General features: G+C 38.1%; 1 non-coding gene across 1 annotated transcript; it reads left to right on the top strand.

Moving 5' to 3' along the window:
* Window positions 1–4,989: 4,989 nt before the first annotated feature.
* On the top strand, window positions 4,990–5,062 carry Trnav-cac (transfer RNA valine (anticodon CAC)). The gene has a single exon. It is a non-coding gene; the product is annotated as a tRNA-Val (tRNA).
* The last annotated feature ends 4,669 nt before the right edge of the window (window positions 5,063–9,731 follow it).

The following is a 9,731-nucleotide window of genomic DNA, read 5'->3' as shown; positions in this document are numbered from 1 at the left end:
CTGAAACATCATCAGCATATTCTTAACTGGCATATTCCTATCAGTATTCTGAGTTCCCACCAGAATACCTATTAAGCTCTGCTTGTAGCATTCTAGTCTTTTTCTAGCCCACTCCACTAAATTTTTCTAAACTTTTCCCACAAAATAGTTTTAAAGGGCGTCTGAACCACATTTTCATGCATAGTCACAACAATTGCCCCACTTCTTGATACCAATGTTCTGTGTTAGTCAGTTTTCTGTCACTATGATAAAATACCTGAGATAAATAACTTAAAGAGAGGAAAGATTTAGTTTGGTTCATGATTTCAGAAGTTTCATTCCATAGTCACTTGATCCTATCATTTTGGACTTATGGTGAGGCAGATTATTATGGTGGGGTCTACACAGTAAAGCTCCTCACCTCATGTGGCCAAAAAGTAAAGTGAGAGTTCACTTTTGTAATAAAGCCCCTCCTTCAAAACCCAGTAATCTATGAATCCATAAATGGATTATTCCTTTCATGAAGTCAGAACTCTTATAATTCAATCCCTTCCCAAATGCCTCTGAACACTGTTACATTGGGGACCAAGCCTTCAAGGCTTTTAGGGAATATTTAAGATCCAAACCATAATATCTCTATAAAAATGTTTCTTAGGAATTATTGTATTGTATGTTCTAATCAGTAAAATTATGTTGTCCTGAAGATTCAATGAGATAATATTTTTAAGTACCTAATACAGATGCTCTTTAATTTATGATGGGATTACTTCACAATAAACCCATCATAAGTTAAAAATTTTGTGAGTTAATATTTCATTTGACAAATTAACCTATCAAACATCAGAGTTTAGCAACACAGTATTCTATAGAGTGTTGGTTGTTTATCCTTATGATCATATGTCTGACTGGCAATTGTAGCTTCCTGCCAATGCTGCAGTATTGCAAGAGAGTACTGTATTACATAGAATTATCCTACGAAAAGATTTCAAAGTTCAAAGTAGGGTTTCCCTGAATGCATATCACTTTAGCACTATCATAAAGTCCAAAAATAGTAATTCAAACCATCATAAATTGGGGACCATCTGTACATCATCTTCATCAAGACATCCTGTTTCCTGCCCCACCCATCAGTTTGGTCTCAGATCATTTATTTGACATCCATTCTGTGCTGTGCTGTCCTGTCTTGTTACCAGCCATTCTAAAATATCTGTCTGAGTTTCATAGCTGAATTGTTAAGAATTTTAGGATTACAAGCGACTGGGTGAGTAGGTCACTGATAGAACATTTGCTTAGCATGTGAAAAGTCCTGAATTCAATCTCCAGGATCACAAATTTCTTGAAGAGAGAAAATTTTAAAGATAATGAGCTATTATCATAAAGGGAGATTTCAAATTTCCATAAGTTCTATCTTTTCAATGTGTGAAACTGTCTTCATTACACAGTGACATTCCTAAGGAGTCAGCTAATTTTGGACTTCCACACATCATCCAATGAGCAAGGATAGACTCTGTTTAAACAGCATCATCTTCGTGCAAAATTATTGTCCAGTATTTGAATAGGTAATTGAATTTTCCCTTCTAATTTTATAAAAAGTGAAAAACAGTAGCAAAAAAGTGACATGATAGAAGATATCCCCTGATAGATGGATGGCCTCAAATGGATGTTTACTGAACTTAAGTTTATAGTGTTTGTGTTCAAGTGTGAAGGGTAAGAATAAAATGAAAGATCAGATTTAAAACATTGGAGGTCAATAGTCTCAGACTCTGCTCGAAAGTAAAAGAATGGGGAGAGATGAAGACCTCTGAGATGACGAATTATGAATCTGCATAAAAACTTGTTGCTGTGATTCAGTGATCAGAGGAGTTTGACGGCTGAGATAAGTGGTGCAACGGGTAAAGCTCACTCAGATTCCTCACTGAAGGAAAGAATACCAGAATCTGTTTCATTTGATGCAAAATTTTTTAAACTGATAACACTCTTAGATAATCTCATTGACAAATCCTTTTTTGAAAATGAAATAATTTGTTTTTTCTGTTTACTAAAAACCACTTTTAGAAAATAAGTCCCCTGAGGGTGAAAATACCTGGTTTTGTTTGTTTGTCTGTTTTTCTTTTCACTGAGGTGCTCCCTCTCTGCTCCTCATTGGAGCTCCAGACCTGTGAGTGAAGCCACCTCAGATCCTCCAGCCCAGGTGAGCTACCCAGCCAATACCACATGGAGCAGAGATGAACTGTCCCCACAGGCCCTGCCCACACTGGAGAATCATAGGCCAAAATGTGACTTTTGTAGCTTTTAACTACCAAGGTTTTTGGTGAGTTTCTTATGAAGCAATGAAAACCTCAAAGAGTTGGTCTTCTTGGGCAGAACCCCAGTCTCAGAATTGTCCTAAGGGTAGCTTATTTATCTTAACAACACACCTTTTATCTCCTGTCCTGAGCAGCTTCCCTTTATTTCATCAACTATCACTCTACTATCTGGCCTCTTCACTGGCTTTTCAAGAAAGGTCATTAGTAGTATGAAAAAGGCCTTAGTCTTTGACATACCTCCAAAGAGAGCTACAAGCTATGAATTCTAAATACAAACAACATTTAAAACTCTGAGATGTTTGGCAATACAGAAATGGAAATCTGGACCTTCTTTAGACCAAATACCAGAAATTAGATTTCTCAGTAGTTTGTCTGCATTAGAAGTTAGAAGAAAGAAAACGACATTAGTTAGTCCCTGTAGCCACAGTGATATTCATATGCACAGGAAATGCAGCCTCACCCCTTAGAAAGTGATAGGGAAGCCAGGCGCACTGGTGCACACCTGTAATCCCAGCAGCTCTGGAAGTTGAGGCAGGAGGATCACTAGTTTAAAGCCAGCCTCAGCAACTTAGTGAGGACCCTAAGCAATTCAGTGAGACCCTGTCTCTAAATAAAATACAAAAAAGGGTTGGGGGTGTGGCTCAGTGGTTGAGTGCCTTTGAGTTTAATCCCTGGTATCAAAAAGAAAAAAAAAAGGAGAGAAAAAAAGAAAAGAAAGAAAGAAAGAGAGAGAGAGAGAGAGAGAGAGAGAAAGAAAGATAAAAGAAAAAAGAGAGAGAGAAAGAAAGAAAGTGATAGGGAAGATTCACTCACAAACACACCAAAATGCTCTTTTATTCCCAATTTTAATGTATTATGCAACCAATATTTTAATAACAAGGAACAGAATAAAGTAATCCCTAAGTTTTCTACTAAAATGCAACTATTTTCATTTCTAGTCCTTTTCCAAACGCATTACCTGTGAGGTTTTTTTTTTTTTTTCTTCTTTAGTATTAGCGATTGAATACAGGGCCTCATGCCTGCCAAGCAAGCACTCTACCACAGAGCTACATTGCCAACCACAGGCTCCAAGCCCTTATTTTTAGGTAGTTAATTATCCATCTTCTACAGACACATAGACCAATATGAACCCAAAACAGTTAGAAAAGCAGAAAAGAAGAAATAAAGGTGTTCCCTGTCTCCCTGGAGCCTTATGGGGAAAGCAGCTAATGGTCAATTTTTCTTCATTTATTCAGTCAATAAACATTATTACAAATATTTTAAGTACTTTTATTTTTTGATATTCTTTAAGTGTGTAGTTACGTGGTCACTGTAAGCTATATATGAGGGCAGATCTACAACTATTTTTCTAGCATCTAATATAATGCCTAGCACATAATGCCTCAGGAGACAGCAAGTAAATATTTGTTGGATTGAAGTAAGGGAATTGCAAGTCTAGAGGACACATTTACCAAACTACAGATGAAAAAGAAAAAGTAAGGAGAAATGGTTGTTGTTAAACTTAATAGTGGGTGAGAGTCTGTAAATTAAAAGGAGAGCAAGAATACCCTAAGGTACTTTATAATCAGTGTGGTCTATCTGATTAATGCTGCTAGTTAGAATTTGGGTCTTCTGGAAAAAAAAAAAAAAACGAATGAACCATCTCCAGAGACTTTGCATTTAATATTTATATTGACTTCTTAACTTAGCATCCTCAAAGAGGCTGAAAATGATCCTTGGAATATGCAGAGTGATAGAAGGATGGGGTGAGAGCATGCCCCCCCCCACTCTCCCAGGCCCAGATAAATCAACATAGACTAAGTTAAATTTAGATAGTTTTCTAAAGGGTGGAGGGAATACTCCAGAATGTTTAGAAAGGAAATAACATGTTTTCCGTCTCTTCCTCCACTAGACTCTAGGAGAGATTTTAAAACATAAGTTTGCTATTATAAGGAATAAAAACCATTTAAGTAATGGTAGAGATTTAAAAAGAGAGAGAGAAGTCTCCAAACTCCATGGCTTGCATAAGATAGGATTTTATTGTGTCTCTCTCATGATAGTTTGTAGGTGGGCAGACTAAGCAAACTTGCACCTCTGCTCAAAAACCTAATAGAGCTAGAATCCTTCTACCCTGTTGTTCCACTATCCTTTCAAGGCAGTACTTCTCCAATGTATGTTCAAATAGCCAGTGGATTGCCGAAATGCAGCTCTTGATTCTGTAGGTCTGGAATTGACCCAAGATTCTGTATTTCCTAAGAGTTTCCAGGCAATGCTGACGCTGGTAGTCCAAGGACAACACTCTAGGGCTATGGCACTGTAATCATCTGCATGGTCAAAGATGGGTGAATGGCATGTTTGTATTCCATTTTCAGGAAGGGGAAAGAGGACAAATTTAGGACAAGAAGTTTCCTTTAAGCAGATATTGTAGGAACAATATATGCATCTTCTGCTCACATGCAACAATCAAAGACTTAGTAAGATGACCACATCTGGTTTCAAGGGCACTGACAACTGTGCTTAACTTCTAGCCAGGCAGCCAGGTTACCATAAAGAGGGGGAAAGCATGGTTACCCTCAGAAAGAGTGTGTAGTCTGCAGTACAAAGACAGGGAGCTGAGAGCTTATAATTAAACAATATAAATAAAATAGACACCAAGAAGGAGAGGCACGGGCCAGATACTGCTTGAAACCTATGAAAATAAATTTAGCAAAAAGTAGTTGAGGCTGGGGATATAGCTCAGTTGGTAGAGTGCATGCCTCACATGCACAAGGCCCTGGGTTCAATCCCCAGCACCACCACCAAAAAAAAAAAAAAAAAAAAGTAGTTGGATCAGAAATCAAGGGTTATTGATAACATTCCATTTTCAGTTTTCAGTGCCCAGCCTGTCCTCTGTGACTTGCTCTTAGAGGCTGCTGATATGACAGATAACTGGGAGTGACTCTGAGACTATGGTAGAGACACTGAGGTTGACTCTGACATCTGCCTATGGTTTGAGAAAAATAAATGTAAACAGAAATGAAGAACAGAACTAAGCTTTTATGAAAGACAGGAGGCCAAATCCTAAGATAATCCAAGCATAAATCAGGAACTTCTGGACATAGTTAACATGAATTTATATCCCTATGCCTCAGAGTTTATCCAGGATACATTTCTAATTTTAATCCATTTATAAGTACATCAGAAATGAAATTCATTGTTCAGCCCCTTGTGTATGACACATTTTCTCAGAGTGTTCAGTAAGAAATTTTAGGAGCTTCCAGTGAAGAAAATTGCATGACATTTTTTGGTTTCTCCACCCCATTTGAACATTCAGCATCCTCTGTTTTAAACAAGATCTCTTTGTATTTCATCTAGTTAGAATGATCATACTTCTGAGACTGAAAGGGGCATTATTAACAATCAGGGTGCATGTAAATCCAGGTAAAAGCCAGGACTGCCCCAGTGACCTGGAATGTATGACCATAAGCCCAGGTATTACCTATCTCGTATTCTTTCTCTGTCTTTTTACCTGCCAATTTTCAGGCAGAAGTAAGAAACATTAATCGTTGTACTAGTGAGGCTAGTTGTGATGAATAACCAGTTGTAATGAATAACCAGTAGCAGATTACCTGCAATAATGAGAGATTTTGCAGGTATTGTAGTTAATAAAAGTAGTGCACAATTATAACCAGGGAGGTAGGACTAGGATTCGTAGCTCAGTGGTAGAGCACTTGCCTAGCGTGCATGAGGCCCTGGGTTTAATCTCCAGAATAAAATAAAATAGAATAGAATAAGATAAAATAAAATAACTAGGGAACTGTACAATCAGTCACTATTGACCCTAGTCCTACTTTCAAAAATAGAATGCTCAACAGGTTAGAGCTCAACATCATTCAAGATTCAGGATAAACTTCACTTTCCCCACCTCTCCATATACCTCTCTTGCCAGGTCTTCTCAAGGTACTTGGCTTTTAGTACATTAAACGCACCCAATCACCAATAATTAAAGGTTGGTTAGTTCATTAAAAATGTGAACTTCAGATAGACATTCTGTAGGAAAAAAAAAAAAAAACTATTAGAGGACCATTTCCTCTGACTTACAGCATGTCATTAATACTGCTAAGATAATCCAAGCATAAATCAGGAACTTCTGGACATGACTGTAGCATGCAATAAAACTTAATAGACATTTTTCTAGTAAAGTGAACTTGGTCTATTCTACATATGTTTTTTGCTTTAAATGAAGCAAGTATGTAATTGATTAGGATTGAGTACTCTAATATGACCAAAACACTGATTAAATCATTTGATTACTTCTTCATAGTAGATCTGTTACCACAAGAGAGGAAAGGGGTTATGTGATAGGCAGAGAAAAAAACAAATACTGCTTTGGAAAAGTGGTAGAAGCTGACGGATGGTATAGGATTTGTGGAAAATATCTCAATAGTACTGCAGTTTAAGCAGGAGTTGCCCTCCAAGAGGACAGTAGGGTATGTCTGGAGAGGAATGTTATGTGGAAGATGTTAATGCAGGACCACACAGCCAAGAGATTAATTTTTAAAAGCATTATGTAAGAAGGGGAGGGAAAAAAACCCCAATACTGTCCCAAACCATAGAGCCTCTGTAGGAGGCATAAATATGGTAATGAATAAAATAGCACAAAATGAGGAACAAGGGGTGAGGGGTCAGGGTCATGCATTTCTGTATATGACTTCTTGAATACTGCACATCTGGGAGAAAATTTTTCAGTGTGGGTCTTAGCTTGTTTCACTAGGGTGAGACATAGTTTTTAAGAAAATTAAAAGAAATCAAATAAGATGAATTTCTCATTTCAATAAACTATAAAGCATATCTTGAGATTGCAGTTTTGTTGCATGGACTCCCTGCTTTAAATATGCCACCACCCAGAAAAGTGAGAGGTGAAAGGAAGTTTCTTTAGATAAGCCAGGGATTGGAGTTTTCGTTTCTCTTTTCCTCCTTCAAATGCAAACATAGCCTAAAAGTCTAACCTTCCCTCTGTCTCTACAATACAGAAGCCAAGCTTAGAAGTAGATGGGAACAGAACTCCTACCAGAATATTTTTTTTCCCCAGTGCTGAGGATTGAACGTAGGGCCTCTCATGTGCTCATCAAGACCTCTACCTCGTCAGACCACTGAACTACACCCCCAGCCCTACTTTCTGTATTTTTTTTACAAGCTAAATAACCTATTATTTATTCAATTTGCTCATTTCTACACCCAGTGATTTATCTTAGTCATATTGCCTTTTATGGACAGTAACTGGGATATAAAAAGAAGCACAAATAGTTAACCAACTTGAATCAGAGACAGATCTGGAACTCAGCTACTAAGGAAGGATCAAGGGCTTCCCATGGCAAAGGCTAAGTAGTTATTCACCAAATTTATTTGTACTCTCCCCAAAGCATTTTCCAGTCTAATTTGCAACTAAATGTGATCATGTGATAATGTTTCAGATAATAGAATGTGAATCACAGTGATGTATGCTGATTGTAGAACTACCCAATAATTTCCCATTCCCTTGTGATATATCTTTGATTTCTTTTCTGCTTCCTTGGCTTCATGACAGTAAGCATGGTGACCTGGGAAGCCACAGGTTGAAGATGGCAGAGTCTGCACCTGTAAATCTTCACTTGGAAGAAAGCCACCTGTCAATCAGAAATAGCTGTTTTGGAATTTGTATTAGTGAAGAACAAACATATTTTTATTAAGCCATAAATCTCCTACAACACCTAGCTCTCACTATCTGATTCATATATACATGAAGAAAGACTATGGAAATTAGAACTGAAAGGACCTTAGAAATCACCAAATGCAACTATCAATATTCAGAAAGGTAGCCCAGAGGGATGGAATGATTCTTAAAGACTACACACTGAGATAGAGATTGGTCTAGTGATAGAACACATATGCTATTTATTAGTTAGGATTAACTAAAGCAGCACTGAGCCAAAAAGTAATTTATTAGCTTACTTGACTGAAAAATTTATGAGTAGGGCTGGATCACAAGGCTCAGACTACATCATTAGGATTTGGCCTTGCTCATTCTCCCTGCTGCTTTTTCCCCTGGGCAGACTCTATTCTTGAGCAGGTTCTTCACTTCTAATAGCAAAATTTCTGCTGGCATATCCAAGACAACTCCAATAGAAGTTTCTCTTTACCAGCACTTTAAATGAAAATCCTAGAACAAGTGTTTCTGATTGACGGGGCTTCAGCCAAGTGCTGCTCACCTTTGAATTAATTGCTGTGGCCACCACCCTAGTGGTCTTGCTGGGTGGCAACAACCCCCATCTTTGTCATAAGATCCAGGAAAGCCAGAGGGCAGATTCTTATCTCATTTACCTAGCTGTGCCATCTCTCTATCATAAGAGCATTGACCATGATTTTATCCATTGGGTTTCTGCAATGTGCCAGGCTCTGTGCAAGATGCTATGTGGATAAAAAGATGAATTGGACATGAGCCATTCACTCAAAGAACACTCAGTTCTGTGGGTTTGATAAAACATGTACACAGGCCAGGCACAGTGGTGCATGCCTGTAATTCCAGTGGCTCAGGAGGTGGATGCAGGAAGATCGAGATTTCAAAGCCAGCCTCAGCAATTTATCAAGACACTAAGCTACTCAGTGAGACCCTGTCTATGTGGTTCAGTGGTCTAGTGCCCCTGAGTTCAATCCCCAATATCCCCCCGCCAAATTTGCACAAATAAATACCTGGTGACCAAGCAACCATAGAAGCAAGCTGTCAATCATAACTAAAGTATGCTTAGAGTTTCTTGTGATTTACTACTATGGAACCGTGTGTTTGTTTAAATACAAAGAAAAGCAGTTCCATGTAAGAGGAAAATTTCTACTGCAAATAAAGGTCCAGTTTATCAAAAGTAGTTTCAAATAGCAAGTGTTTTTATCTCTCATATAACTTTATTTTATTTTATTTTATTTATTTGGTATTAGGGATTGAGCCCAAGGGCACTCGACCACTGAGTCACATCCCCAGCTCATTTTTATTTTTTATTTTGACACAGGGGTTGCTGAGTCCGGCTTTGCACTTGTGATCCTCCTGCCTCATCCTCCCAAGCCACTGGGTTTACAGGTGTGTACCACTGTGCCCAGCTCTCTCATATAATATTCTAACAATATGGGACAATAAGGCAGTGACACAGTGTTAAAGGTCCAAATTCCCTCCATCTCTAGCCTTCCGCATGACTGAAAGTAGATACCAATACATCTCTTCAGTCAGCATTTCAGGAAGCAGAAAGGGAGAAAATTTCAAGAGAAACCTTTTGCTTCTAAAGGCACAACCTAGAAATTACACACATCACCTCTGCTCTTACCCAATGACTACAAGGGACACTGGGGACTATCTTTTGTAGCTAGGAATTCTAGTAAAGAACAAAAAGAATGGATGCTAGGGAACTGCTAACAACCATGCCACCCATAGAAATGATTTAATCTGTCAGTGGATGATTAGGG

This window comes from Marmota monax, unplaced genomic scaffold, assembly GCF_021218885.2.
Source record: "Marmota monax isolate L192 unplaced genomic scaffold, Marmota_monax_Labrador192_F-V1.1 WCK01_AAM20220418_F8-fsc00023, whole genome shotgun sequence".
NCBI lineage: Eukaryota > Metazoa > Chordata > Mammalia > Rodentia > Sciuridae > Marmota > Marmota monax.
The sequence above is the reverse complement of the archived record's forward strand: the minus strand, read 5'-3'. Positions and strand labels throughout refer to the sequence as shown.